Source organism: Choloepus didactylus, chromosome 6 (assembly GCF_015220235.1).
Source record: "Choloepus didactylus isolate mChoDid1 chromosome 6, mChoDid1.pri, whole genome shotgun sequence".
Classification (NCBI taxonomy): domain Eukaryota; kingdom Metazoa; phylum Chordata; class Mammalia; order Pilosa; family Megalonychidae; genus Choloepus; species Choloepus didactylus.
In genome coordinates this window covers 87,497,782-87,513,625 of record NC_051312.1, presented here as the reverse complement: position 1 = coordinate 87,513,625, position 15,844 = coordinate 87,497,782, and the positions used below count along the sequence as shown (strand labels likewise).

Sequence of the window (15,844 nt, the reverse complement as noted above, 5' to 3'; positions counted from 1 at the left end):
AGCATAATATACCTAAAACACACCAATAATAATAGTATAGTTTGATGAATTTTCACAAAGTGAACAGGCTTGTGTAACAAGCACCCAGATCAATAAACACCACTAGCTCCCTTCACACTCCCTCCTGGATGTTACCCACAAAGAGTACAGCTTTATTAACGGAAAAGTTTCCTTCATCTGCAATAAATACAATTAAAGAACGTAATTTTAAAGGCAGGTCAAGTTATTTGCCTTCCCCTGGACACCCAGAGACCTCCATGTGGCCCTTCTGCAGGACAAAAACTGCTTGAGCTCTTCCTGATTGAACTCAAACTCCTTAGCCAGTGAGAGGCGTCACTGCCCCCTTGTGGCCATGTTTGGTTGCTGCACCCTAGTCAGGAGAGGACTTTCCAACGCTCTAGCCAAGGTGGAGACCTAGATAAATTAGTCTCTGTTCTGGGCTGGCATTTGAAAGAACCCCCTCCAACTGAGTCTCCTGCTGGGGTAGCACCTATAAAGTTACCACCCATGGCTAGTAGGTGTCCCTCAGGGGGAAGAGAAGAGCTAGGGTGGGGAGTCCTCAGCCTAGCTCAGCTCATCTCCCCACCCCACCCCATCAGGTCAACTGACGTGTTAACTACAGGGTCTCTCCACCCACAAAGCATGACAGTGGCTGAAGTTTCCTCCCAAAGAACACTCAGCTGTTAGAGATCGTGGCTTTGACATTCTCACAACACGGTATTTGGGAGAATCCCAGGCAGGCCCATATGGCTGAAGCCCTAAAGCCCAGAGTCTCTAGAGTTTCCCATTTCTCTCCGGTCCTGGAGGGAGGAGGTGTGGTATGTGGGATCAAGGGCTTGGCCAAGGGTTTCCTAGACTTCACGGGCTGTGACCCCCCAGTGTGGACACGCACTGAAAAAATGACAGGAGTGAATTCATAGTGAGTGTGATCGATGTGATTTAGTTTTTGAAAGCTCACTCTTTGGGGAAGTGAGAAGGACTGGTGATTTCTTGAGATGAGACCTGGTAGATGAAGGGCCAAGGGAAGTGGACCTGCAGGGGAGGACTCTGTGAGTAGATGGCACTGCTGGGGCTGCAGGCAGAGCATGTCTGGTTGAGAGCACAGAGCCAGTTGCAATTAGTAAATATTGACATTGGTCAGTTCTAGTTTATTTCTACTCTGCTGTCACTGTCTCAGGGTTTCTTCTTTGCATAACACTTTGCCATGTACATGCAATTAGCTACCACTTAATGGGACAGATATAAAATAGGGTATAATAGGGGGAAACTTACAAGCAGGGAAGAGCACAAACAATCCATGAAACTTTCATTACCCTACAGCACCGTGACCAGAGTCCCAGTATGAAAAGGCCCTGTTCTGATAATACTTAAATGGAGAGTAACATATTTTGCTAACATGAATAATAGAAAAAGGAACTTTTAAATAGGGTGGGCAGGAGCAGGGAACGTCTATTTGACCATGTCAAATTGGAAGCTCTCTTGTGGAGGAAGCAACTAGTTAGAAAGGGGGAGCCCCTGGAGTTTGAGCTAATTCAGACATGCTGAGCTGGCTGTCTGGGCAGATGAAATGAGCCCTCTGAGGCCATTCAGAAATGTCTCTCCTCACAACTTAAAAAAAAGATTGCGTCAATTAGGATGTTTTTGGCTGTAAGTGACAATCCACATGACTGAAAGTGATTTCACCAAAGGAATTTCATAATCTCACTTAACAGGAAGTCAGTAAAGCAGTCCTTGGGTTGACTCGGTGCCTTCACCTGTCATCCAGGACCCTGCCATCTCTCCCTCAGCCACTCTCTTTGGTAACATCTTCCCTCAAGGTTGCTGCAGATCCACATATCACGCCAACATCCAAAATCTGGGAGAGAATATCAAGAGAACTTCCCACATTGTCTCTAGGTCTCTCTTTTGATTTTTTAACAGGGAGGGAAATCTTTCTTATGGTCCTGCCACCAACCCCTACCAGCAGACTTCTCCTTTCATCTCATTGGTGAGAATTGGGGTGCACAGGCACCACTACAGCCACCAAAGGGGAAGGGCCTATTACCATGGCTGGCTTGGACCAGCTGTGATTTATGATGTCAGCAGGAGAGAAGGGGAGAATGCCTGTAGGCAAGTGGCCAACATTGTCTGCCATAACAGTTTTTGTTCTTATCTCCGATTACAAAAGTCATATATGGTAATTTTAGAAAATCTGGGAAATCCAGGAAAGGATGAAGAGAAAGAGAAAATCTCCTAATATTCCACCACCCAGATCCAACCACTATTAGGATTTTGGATGTATCCATCTTTATACCCCACTCTCTCCACCTCCTACCATCCCCATCCTGCACCGGCCCTTTAAATCTGCCCACCTGCTCCCAAAACACCTTCTGTTCAGCACATAAGTTTGTTGTGTGCCATGCCCTAGACTCCTCCCTCACTTTTTTTTACTGTGAAAAAATTTATAAATAACAGAATGTACATACATAATGGATGTGTACGTTGATGTGTGTAACGATGTAATGATCACTTGTGAACCCACCACTCAGTTTGAAAAAATAGAGCATTATTCACTGTGAAGCCCATCTGGGCTGGGCTGGCAGGTGGCCCTGCCTCTGGCTGTGGGTTGGCTGGCTTAGCTCCACGTGACTCCCATCCTCCTTGAATCAGAGGCTACCTGGGGCGTGTTCTTCTCTTGGTAGCTCATTGAAGAGTGAGCGCCAAGCCAAACTGCACAAGTAGTTTAAGGCCACTGCTCAAGTCCTATCTATTAACATTCTATTGGGCAAAGCAATTCACATATCCAAAACCAACATCAATGGAATGGAGAAATATATATCCTTCATAGCAGAGAGAGAGGCAGTGACTATTTGATAAATCCTTATCCAGGATATTACATAGATGGCTTTGGTTTTCTTCATGGCTTTACCAAATGTAAATGCATCCCTAACTAACGTATCAGTTGTTTTCTTCGGTTTTTGAACTCTTTATAAATGGATTCAGAGTAGATACGTTTTCTGTGAGTTACTTTTCTCCTCCCTCTTCCTTACTTGCTCTCCTTATTTTATTAGTAAGGATGCTCTAGCTCATTTAAACAGAAAGGGAAGTTATTGGAAAGGTTTTGGGAGGCTCATGAATTGATGGGAAGGTTGGAGAACCAGACTTGGAAGTGGACAGGAAGCAGATCAGTGGTTGCCTGGGACTTGGGATGCAGGGCGGACTCCCTGTAAAAGGGGCACAAGGAAACTTTTTGGGGTGATAAAAATGTTTTATATCAGGATTCTAGTAGTGGTTATACAGGGAATATTCAATTGTCAAAATTCATCAAATTATGCATTTTAAATGGGTGTAATTTATTACATGTAAATTATATGTCAATAAAGTTGATATAAAAAAGAGGACCTGCTTCATTAAAAAAAAAAAAAGTTGCTGCAGCAAATGCTTGATGTGGCAACCATGGGGTTCTCCCTAGTCAAGTTTTGTCATGATCTGGGGTGATGTTCCCAGTGTTGTCATAATTTAGGGTAATTAATATTCCTGGCTCCTAACCTGGTTTTCCAGGGCTCTTGTTGATTCTGTGAGCTCCCCAGTAGCTTTTTTTTTTTTTTTTTAATATACCCGGTTTATTGAGATGTAATTCATATACCATATAATTCATCCATTTAAAGCACACAATTCAGTGGTTTTTAGAAAATTCACAGAGCTGTGCAACCATCAGCATGATCAATTTTAGAACATTTTCATCACCCCCAAAAAGATGGCTACTTATCCATTGGTAGTCACTCTCCATTTCCCCCTGATCTGGTCTCCCCCCAGCCCTAATCTGCTTTCAGTCTTTGTAGGTTTTCCTCCTCTGGAGATTTCATATAAATGGAATCATACAATATGCAGTGTTTTGTTACTGGCTTCTTATCCTTAGAGTAATGTTTTCAAGGTTCATCCATGTTGTATCATGCATATCAGCCCTTTATTTCTTTTTATTGATGAATAATATTCCATTGAATGGAAATACCACATTTTATTTCTTCATTCATCAGTGGATGGATATTTGTTTTTTTTCCAGTTTTTGACTATTATGAATAATGCTGCTATGAACATTCATGTACAGGTTTTTGTGTGGACATATGTTTACATTTCTCTTGGGTATTTACCTAGGAGTGAGATTGCTGGGTCATATTATAACTCTATGTTTAACCTTTTGAGGAACTGCCAGACTATTTTCTAAAGCCACTGCACCAGTTTTCATTCCCACCAGCAATGTATGAGGGTTCCAATTTCTCCAGATCCTCTTCAACACTTGTTATTACTTTTTTCTCTTTTTATTTTAGCCATCCTCATGTGCGTGAAGTGGCATCTCTTTGTGGTTTTGATTTGCATTTCCCTGATGACTAATGATGTTGAACATATTCTCATGTGGTATTCCCAGTAGTCTTTGTTTGATACATTGGTTTTTGTTGTTTGCAACTATGAATACCTGAAGTTTCCCTGAAAGTCTCCTTGAGAGATCTTTCTCTTCTGGGTTGGTTGTGGGCCTAACATAGGAATTCTCTAAGGGTCCTTTGATTCCTCATCTCAAGGTCCCTGAAGACCCCACGGGTGCAGGAGGTCCACTTCGCCAAGGCCCTCCAAGTTCACCAAGGCCCAAAGGAGTGAGAAGTTGTTTCCTAACTCATTCAAATTATTCCGTAAACAGTCACTGACTCTCCCTACCCAGCCCACACCATGCTGGACACTGAGGGGTCCCTGGGGTCCTGCCCTCAAAGAGCTCATTATCTGCTCAAGGAGGCAGACGAGGACATGGTCAGTGAGTGCTCAGTGTGACCAGTGCTGCTGCACAGGAAAAAGCAAGGGCTTTTCCCTCCCAGGAAAAGGAGGCTTCTCAGAGACGGAGATACGTGGGGTAAGTCCTGGAGGATGAGTGGGAGATAACCAGGTGAAGGGGTGGGGTATGTGGTAGTGCTTGAGAAATGTCTCACGGGCAGAGGGACAGTTTTGTATTAGTGATGGTCTAGGTTCAACTGCTGCAAATAAGACCCTGGGTGACCTAAACAGACAAAGCTTCCTTAACAGTTTAACTGTAAGCAGCCTAGAATGGGAATATTCTGTTTTCTCTCTAAAGAGCTTTAGCAAAGGGTCAGGATATTTGGACCCCTGTTTTGACCCTATGGATACTTTTGTCTTGTGTTTATGAATATGGACTTTTACTTGGAATTATATCAATATCAACCACTTTTCAGATTGAAACTATTTCCCAGAACAAATGCCATTAGGTCAATTCCATACCTTTGATTTATTTACATAGCCTATTAAATCTATTTCCAATTTGTCCACTTTACCTAAATTAAACTGCTGTTATCTTCATCTGGAAAATAATTTTCCATATAAATTCTATAATTACTATATGATTCATCAAGACAGTTTTAAAAATCCATATCACAGTTTAATAATTATAGATTCTGCCACTGTAAGCTATCTTTGGTGGACATTATTTCTATCAAGTCCACTTTTCCTGGGACAAATTTTTAAGATCTAAATCTTGTCAAGAAGATTTATTTCATTCTTCCCATCCATTTTTCACCAATAGGAAATTTCACTGTGTGCACTTTAGCTGTTGTCAGTTTTATTTATTCTATTGATTATATAGTAGATAAGAATTTTACTCCACAAACTTAAAAGTGTAAGAAATGACATATTACCAGGTTAAGTCCAACTCAGAACTCACATCCTGGTCTTACTCCACCATAGGGTTGTACAAAGGATCTGGGGTCTTGAGTAGAACAAAGTATTTGGGGAGGCCCCTCCCATCCTTAGTGGACACCACTGCATCCGCCACAACACCACTGCCCCCCTTTCCCCCAGAGAGCAGGCCACGCACATATACCTTGTCCTAGTTCTGGGAGTGGCCTCAGAGGCACTGGCCTCTTCTCCTCCACCCACCCTCCAACATCATCCATTCATAGCCTGTCCAGAAAACAGCTTCCCAGGCTGTTTTGGGTGAGAAGCAGAAAAATTCCTTTTCCCCTTGTTAGGATAAGAATTTTCCAAGAGAAACTCATGGAAAAGAGAAAATGCCTCTAAGGAAACATGAGAACTTGGAAGGGGTGGATTTGGTCTAGGAGCACAGATTGCTTATCTTCTTTGAAATCAGTTTTGACAGATAAAGGATGATTACTCACTAAATAAATAACTACTTTCTACAAATAGAGGAAAAAGAAAAACAACCCTTAAAACCACAATGAGATATCACTACATACCTATTAGAATAGCTAAAATTAACAAATAAAAGTGATAATACCAAATGCTGGTGAGGATGCTGAGAAACTGTATCACTCATACATTGCTGATGGGAAAATAAAATGGTACAGCCACTCTGGAGAACAGTTTGGCAGTTTCTTATAAAACTAAACATGCACTTACCATATGACCCAGCAATCACACTCTTGGGCATGCATCCCATAGAAATAAAAACTTATGTTTAGGTGGCACTGGCGTCTTTTCTCCTCATAATTTAATTTACAAGTGTAATTTATATTTCCCTAGAGAGTGCCACCAGAGAGTGTCATGGAACACTGTTGTATTGTAGACTGTTCAAACTCCAGATAGTGGCCCCCTAGCATTTCAGAGAATGTCTTGAATGGCTTTCACTGACTGACAAGATTCTGTTCCTTATCACTGACTAGATGACAGGCCTGTCTCTAGCTCTGTCCCCCCACCATTGTCATTGTCACACTCACTGACACCACCAAGGCCTCTGGGTCTGGGTTGGGGATTGCTACTCCTGCCCACTGAGCAATGGCTGCACAGAACCTGTGAAGGTAACTTTATATGACAAAAGGGAGTTTGCAGATGGGATTCAGTTAAGGATCTTGAGATGGGGAGATTATCCAGGATTACCTGTGTGGGCCCATTGTCCTTGTAAGAGTCCTTATAAGAGAGAAGGCAGGGTGAAGACTGAAACAGAGATTTGAGGCTGTTCCACTGCTGGCGCTGGCTTTGATGATGGAAGAAGGGGCCATAAGCCAAGGAATGCACAAAGCTAAAAGTTGAAAAGGCCAGGAAACATTCTCCTGAGAACCTCGGGAGGGAATGCATTCCCTGCCGATGCTTTGATTCTGACCAAATGTAACTCTTTGAGGACTTCTGACCTCAAGAACTATAAGATAATAAATTGTGTTGTTTAAAAAAAAAAACACTTATGTTTACACAAAAACCCAAACGCAAATGTTTACAGCAGCTTAATTTTATTCCTAATAGCAAAAAACTGGAAATTACCCAATGTACTTCAAAAGGTAAATGGTTAAACAAACTTATACATCTATGTGGTAGAATCTTACTCAGCCATCAAAAGCATCAAGCTATCAATACATGTAACAATTTGGATGGCTCTCAAGGGCATTATTCTTAGTGAAAAAAGTCAAACTCAAAAGCCTAAATTTTCAAAATGACAAAACTAAAGAGATGGAGAATAGATGGTTCCTAGGGGACAAGGCAGGGTAGGTGCGAATATAAAGCAGAAGCACAAGGAAGTTCCTTTGTGGTAGTGAATGGTTTTGTATCTGAATTGTGTTGTGGTGTTTTGTTTGTTTATTTTTAGAAGCCAGAGTTTATTTCTATTTAAAAATGCTCAGGAGACTTTAAAAAGGCCCCATGGCCCAGAGATGTCCAGGTTTAATACAAGATTACAGCCAGGTGCTGGCTCTTGGTGTCTGGGTTGCTGAAACCTCTGAATGGTCCTCACCCATTACATGAATCTATATAAGAGATGAAATTACTTAGAACTATATACATATACACATACATGAGTGCATGTGAAACGTGGTGAAAAGAGAACAAGGCCTGTAGTCTAATTGACAATATGGTACCAATAACAATTTTCTGTTTTTGATATTGTTCTATGGTATATAAGATGTCATCATTGGGGGAAGCTGTGTGAAGGGTACAGGAGATTCCATCTACTATTTTTACAATTCTCTGCATCTCTATTTATTTCAAAGTAAAAAGTTAAAATAAGAAAGCAACAATGCTTTAGAAAAATGGGCAAGAAATATGAAGAGATTATAGAGAAAGAAATGCAAATAACCCTTAACTTATAAAAAGATGTACACTCTTGCTTGTAACAGAAATGCAAATTAAAACTGTACTGAAAAACCATCAAGTTGGCAAAAATCCAAAAGTTTGTCAACATACTCTTTTGGTAGCTGTGGAGAAATAGGCATTTTAATATATTTTTGATGAGAATGTAAAACGGTACAACTATGGAAGGGAATTTAGCAATATCTAGAAAATTACAAATGCATTTACCTCTTGACCCAGAAACTTCTAGGACTCTATTCCTCCGATACACTGGCAAAACTATGAAAAAAAATACATTCACAAGGCTATTGTAGCACTATTTGTAATAGCAAAAGACTGGAAAAACCCAAATGTTCATCTATAAGGGCCATTGTTTCAACCCCCTACCCCCATGCAAAAGTGACAGAAGAGTCTTAAAGAGACAGTACCTATTTTTCTTTTTTTCTCTTTTCTCATGCCAGTCCCCATTTAGAAGCAAAAAATGGTTTGGAAAAGTCACAAATTGATAACTCCAGCCCTTGACAACAACAAAAACAAAACACACTAGCAATCTCAGAGGAGCAGGAAAACTAGATCTTCAGAGTTGTGACAGCATGATACTCAGAAGTGTCCAATTTTCAACAAAAAAGTACAAAATACACAAAGAAACAGGAAAGTATGACCCATTCAGAGAAAAAAAATTGCCAAAACCATCCCTGAGGAAATTCATACATTGGAACTATTAAAAACTTTAAATCAACTGTGTTAAATTAAATGTTCAGTGAGCTAAAGGAAATGAAGAAACATCTGAACAAAATAAATAAATAGGAATTATAAAAAGGAATCAAATGGAAAACTGGATATCCATAACCAAAGAATGAAAGAGGACCCTTATCTCACACCCTAAACAAAAATTAACTCAAGAACAAACTATACTCAAATTCCTTTATATGACTCTAGTGATCCAATTAACAACCACAATGAATGGGCGGGGTAACACCTTCATGGAAATTATCCAATCAAACGTATCACTTACAGTTGATTGAGTCACATCTCCATGGAAACACTCAATCAAAGGATTCCAATCTAATCAACACTAATACATCTGCCCCCGCAAGATTGCATCAAAGAATATGGCTTTTGGTGGGACATAATATATCCAAATAGCACAGGGTGTATAATAAAAAGTCAATCTACCCGTTCACTCAATCACTGTAACCTCAATCAACCAAGTCCCCTAACCAGAGGGAACTAGTGTCACCAGTTTCTGGTATTTTCTTCCAGAGAGAGTCTATGAATATATGAGCTTTCTCGTGTATAACTGTAACATAATGGATACATTGTTCTGTACCTCAGATTTATCTTTTAAAAATTTATCTTTGAGAATTTTCCTATTTATATATAGAGTTCTGCTTCATTCTTTTTAACAGCATCATAGTTTTCCATTGTGTGTAAGTATAATTATTTATTTGACCAGTCTGAAAAAATGGATATTTAGATTGTTTCTAGTCTTTTGCTAGTATCATTCTGCTTTCATTTTTTTAAACTATGTACATTAAAGATGGCTTTTAATGAATATTCTCAGTGAATGAATCAGTTAGGAGATAACACTTCATACCTATCAAATTAGCTAAATAAAAGGACTAAATCCTTTGCTTGAGGGGCTATGGGTAAACAGACACATTGGTTGGTTCTAAGAATACGATATTCATTTATATATATATTTGTCCCTTCTTGCAATTGTTCTCAATCTTAGTTGTTTATCAAAATTTCCACTGAGTTTTTTCTCAAAATACAGATGCTTGTGTCATATTCCTGGAGATTCTGATTTAGAAGGACTGAATTAGGGCCTAGATATATGTATTTAAAAATATTCCATGGAAATACTATGTATTTTGAAAATATTCCATGGGATTCTGATGCAGAGTGGCAATTGAGAACCAATCATTTATAGAAAATAGTTAATCAATTTGTACCCTTATTGTAATAAAGGTTTATTTTGTGAAAAAAATTAGGAGAGGAGTGAATACTTCCTAACTCATCCTATGAGACCAGCATTACCATGACACTGAAGTCAGATAAAGACAGAACAAGAAAAGAAAATTACAGACCACTATCGCTTATGAATACAGATGCAAAAATCCTCAACAAAATACTGGAAACTGAATCCAACAGTGTATTTAAATGATTATACCCCATGAACAAGTGGGATTTATTACAGGAATGCAAGGGTGGTTCAACATAAGAAAATCAACCATTTAATACACAATGTTAAGAGAATGAAGGAACAAAAAACATGATCATCTCCATTGAGGCAGAAAAGGCCTTTGACAAAATCCAGCATCATTTCACATAAAACCCTCAGAAATCTAAGAATATAAGGGAATTTTCTCAACATGGTAAAAGGCTTTTATGAAAAAAACCCACATTTCATATTCAATGGTGAAAGACTGAAAACTTGCCCCCTAAGATTAGGAACAATACAAGGATGCCTGCTGTCACCACTCTTATTCAACATCATACTGGAAGTTCTAGCCAGAGCAATCAGGCAAGAGAAAGAAATAAAGGCACCCAAATTAGAAAGGAATAATTTAAATTTCCCTATTGACAGATGACATGATCCTATATATAGAAAATCACAAAGAATCCACAACAAATTTTCTAGAATTAATAAATAATTCAGCAAAGTTGTGGGATACAAGATAAAAATGCAGAAGTCAGTTGGGTTCTATATGCCAATAACAACCTGCAAAGGAAACCAAGAAAACACGTCTGTTTACAATAACAGTTAAAAAAATAAAACACCTAGGAATAAATTTAACCAAGGAGGTGAAAGACTCATACACTGAAAACTACAAAACATTGCTGAAAAAAATTAAAGAGGACCTTAATGAATGGACAGACATTCCATGTTCATGGACTGGAAGACTTAATATTATTAAGATGTCAATAGTGTCTAAAGTAATCTACAAATTCAAAGCAATCCCTACCAAAATACCAGCAGCCTTTTTTTCCAACATTGAAAAAGCTGATCCTCAAATTCATATGGAATTTCAAGGGCCCTGAATAGACAAAACAACATTTAGAAAGAACAAAGTTGGAAGAATCACACATCCTGATTTCAAAACTTACTACAAAGCTACAGTAATTAAAACTGTGTGGTTCTGCATTGAGGACCAGCGGTTTGATGTGCCAAACCATCTATCACAGGACTTGTCCTTATGAAGCTTGTTACTGCAAAGGAGAGGCTAAACCTGCTTATAATTTTGCCTAAGAGTTTCCTCCTGAGTACCTCTTTGTTGCTCAGATGTGGCCCTCTCTCTCTAGTTAAGCCAACTCAGCAGGTGAACTCACTGCGCTCCCCGCTACATGAGATCTGACACCCAGGGGTGTAAATCTCCCTGGAAATGTGGGATATGTCTCCCGGGGATGGATCTGGACCCGACATCGCAGGATTGAAAACATCTTCTTGACCAAAAGAGGGATGCAAAATGAAATGAAATAAAGTTTCAGTGACTGAAAGATTCCAAATGGAGCCGAGAGGTCACTCTGGTGGGCATTCTTATGTACTATATAGATAACCCTTTTTAGGTTTTAATGCATTGGAATAGCTAGAAGTAAATACCTGAAACTATCAAACTGCAACCCAGTAGTCTTGACTCTTGAAAACGATTATATAGCAATGTAGCTTACAAGGGGTGACAGGGTGATGGTGAAAGTCTTGTGGATTGCAGTCCCTTTATCCAGTGTATGGATGGATAAGTAGAAAAATGGGGACAAAAAACTAAATGAAAAATAGGGTGGGGGGATTTGGGTGTTTTTTTTTACTTTTTTTTTAATTCTTATTTTCACTTTTTCTGGTACAAGGAAAATGTTCAAAAAATAGATTGGGGTGATGAATGCACAACTATATGATGATACTGTGAACAATTGATTGTACACTTTGGATGATTGTATGATATGTGAATATATCTCAATAAAATTGAATTAATTAAAAAAAACAGTGTGGTTCTGGCATAAGGAGATAGTTATATAGACCAATGGAATTGAATTGAGAGTCTAAAGATAAATCCACACATCTATGGCTAGTTGAATTTCATCAAGAGTGCCAAGTCTGTGCAATAGGGAAATGGTGCTGGGACAACTGGAAATCCACATGCAGAGAAGGAATGTGGACACCTACCTCTCACCATACACAAGCATTAATTCTAAATGAATCAGTGACCTAAATATAAGAGCTAATACTATAAGATTCTTACCAGAAAACAGGGAATCATCTTCAGGACCTGTGTAGTGGGCGATGGATTTTTAGATTTTTTACACCAAAAGTACAAGCAACAAAAGAAAAAATAGATAAAATGGGCTTCATCAAAATTAAAAGCTTTTGTGCATCAAAGGACACATCAAGAAAGTAAAAAAGACAACCTACAGAATGGGAGATATACTTGGAAACTATATATCTGATAAGGGTTTAATACCCAGAATATATAAAGAAATTCTACAACTGAACAGCAAAGACAAACAACCCAATTAAAACAGGACCAAGAATTTGAGAAGACGTTTCTCCAAAGAAGATATTCAGATGGCCAATCAGTATATGAAAAGATGTTCAACATCATTAGTGAATGAGGAAATGCAAATTAAAACTACGAGATACCACTTCATACCCACTAGAATGGCTATTATTAAAAAAAAAAATCCTGAATGTAACAAGTGTTGGCAAGGATACAGACAAATATGAATCCTTGCACATTGTTTGTGGAATGTAAAGTGGTACAGCCACTGTGAAAAACAGTTTGGCATTTCTTTAGAAAGTTAAACAAAGAATTCCATATGACGTGATAATTCCACTCCTAGGATTATTCCCAAAAGAACTGAAAGCAGGGTGTCAGACAGATATTTGTACACCAACATTCACTGAAGCATTATTCACAATAGCCAAAAGATGAAAGCAACCCAAATATCCATCAACTGATGAATGGATACACAAAATGTGTTATATCCATCCAATGGAATATTATTCAGCCACAAAAAAGAATTAAAGTGCTGGCACATGCTACAGCATGGTTGAACTTGAAGACATCAGGTTGAGTGAAATCAGCCAGACACAAGAGGACAAATATTGTATGATTTATATGAAATTCTTAGAATAAGAAAATTCATAGGGACAGAAAGCAGAATAGTGGTTACCAGGTGTGGGGGGAGGGGAGAATGGGGAGTTACTGCTAAATGAGTATGAATTGGTTTAGGATGGTGAAAATGTTATGGAAATAGTGGTGAAGGTTACACAGTATTGCAATGTACTTAATGTTAAAGAATTGGCCACTTAAAATGGTTAAAATGACTTTTATGTTAGGTATATCTTAACACAATTAAAAATAAATTCTTTTTTTAAAAATGTAGTAGTTTCACTGAACATCACTAGGGGAATATCCATAAAGAAGAAAAAAGACTGCAAAAATTTTATCTATTGTAAGTAATCATGTTGCTAGTAGTAATACTGGTTTTATTAATTCAATATGTATCAAACACACAATATATAGTTACACACACACACACACACACACACACACACACAGCCATATAGTAGGACCAAGCAAATCAGTAATTATGTTAATGGATGAAACACCTCAAATAGGTTTAAATCCATAAATTCATAATTATGGATTATGACAAATTCATAATTATGGATTATGACAAAAACTGGTCACTTTTGGAGAATGTTAAGAACAAATGCATTATTCTGAAAATTGGTGGATAATGGAATCAAGCTTTTATCCTAGTCTTTTCTGAACAAGCTATATATTTCAGGGTAACTAAATAGTTGATGAGAAGAAAAATTACAATGACCAAATGAAGAAATGACAGCACTAGAATATTCCCGTTTTGTAGCCTTTTATGAATTAATGGATCTAGGCATGATCCTCAATGGATGCTGTGCCAGTTTGGCTATATTATGTCCCCAGAAAAAGCCATGATGCTTTAATCTAGTCTCGTGGGATATTGGGAATAGGCTGTTTCCATGGAGATGTGACCCACTCAACTGTGAGTGACACCTTTGGTTAGAGTGTAACCTCTGATTGAATCTTTCCATAGAGGTGTGGCCCCTCCCATTCAGCGTGGGTCTTGATTAGTTCACTGGAGCCCAATGAAAGCTTACAAACAGAAGGACCAGGGAGCAGCTGCAGCTAAGACAGATATTTTGGAAGACAGCTGTGATGGTTAGGTTCATGTGTCAACTTGGCCAGGTGATGGTGTCCAGGTGTCTGATCAAGCAAGCATTGGCCTAACTGTTACTGCAAGGACATTTGTGGATGGTTAATAAACCAGAAGTCTGGTTTATTAAATCATCAGTCAATTGGCTGCAGCTGTGGCTGATTACATCAACAAAGGTCATGTCTTCCACAATGAGAGCATTCAATCAGCTGGATTTAATCCAATCAGTTGAAGACTTTTAAGTGAGACAGATAGAGGACCTTCACTTCTTCTTTGGCTAATCAGTGAAGCATTTCCTGAGGAGTTCATCGAGCATGTTCATCAAAGTTGCCAGTTTGCTGCCTGAGGAGTTCATCAAACATCTTCACTGGAGTTGCCAGTTTGCTGCCTGCCCTACGGAATTTGGACTTGTGCATACCCACAGTTGTGTGAGATGCTTTTATAAAATCTTATATTTATAAATATCTTTTGTTGATTCTGTTTCCCTAGAGAACCCTAACTATACAACAGCTGTTGAACATTGACATTTTGGAGAAAGCCATTTTGAAACACAACCTGGGAGCAAGAGATGCCAGCCACGTGCCTTCCCAGCTAACAGAGGTTTTCCGGATGCCAATGACATTTCTTCAGTGAAGGTACCCTATTGTTGATGCCTTACCTTGGACGCCCTATGGCCTTAAGTCTGTAACTTTGTAACCAAATAAACTCCCTTTATAAAAGCCAATCCACTTCTGGTGTTTTGCATTCTGGCAGCATTAGCAGACCGGAACAGATGCTAACACCCTCAAAAGAAAGACAATATAACATTATGTACCTTTGATGGAAGTACACAATGGCACATAGGAATATTTCTTCCAAAAAATCAAATCTGAATATGACCAGATGTCTTGAACTAATTACCAATTTACAGCAAATACAGAGTACAGAGGAATATGTTAAAGGACTCCATGGAAATGCAAAGAGCAGAATCAGAGTGTAGAAACTTTTACAGGAAAATAAGGAAATAAATGAGGGAGATGGGGAGCCTATAGACTAAAAGAGACTTCAGAAACATAGCAACCAAATGCAATGTATGTGTCTTGTTTGAATTCTTGATTAAAAAACCAACTATGGAACAAAATTATACATATTTGATAATATTAAGGAATTGTTAAATTTTTAGGTGTGAAACGATATTGAGATTATGTTTTTTTTAAAAGATTGCTTATCTTTTAGAGATATGTGCTAAAATATTTACAGATAAAATGTCTGGCATTTCTTTCAAAATAACCTGCAGGGAGGGGTAGGGAATAGGTGATACTTGGATGAATCAACACTGACTATGAGCTGGTAATTGCTGAAGCTGGGTGATGGTACTTAGAGGTTAATTACATATTCTCTCTGCTTCTGTGTGTGTGACATTTTTCCATAATAAAAAGTGTTTAAATAAACAGTGATGAGCCCAAATTTGGGACAGTGGTTACCTCTGTGGAAAGGGGGGAAGAAGGTATATTGAATCTGTGGGGGAGGTTCATGGGTCTTTCAACACCATCTGCAATGTTTCATTTTAAAAAAATTGAGGTAATACTGCAAAACACTAGGCATTGAAAGAGCTGAC

General features: G+C 38.6%; 1 protein-coding gene across 8 annotated transcripts in view; it reads left to right on the top strand.

Annotated features, from left to right (window-relative positions):
* The window catches only part of FAM168A (family with sequence similarity 168 member A), a 263,583-nt gene that overhangs the window by 16,868 nt on the left and 230,871 nt on the right, over positions 1 to 15,844 (top strand). Inside the window, exon 1 of one of the 8 annotated variants that reach the window (XM_037840567.1) lies at positions 14,820 to 14,882. The exons of the other annotated variants lie outside the window; for them this stretch is intronic. The gene's annotated coding sequence lies outside the window, so the exon portion shown is untranslated. Of the gene's footprint in view, positions 1 to 14,819; positions 14,883 to 15,844 lie in introns of those variants that run through there. 8 annotated transcript variants of the gene reach the window in all.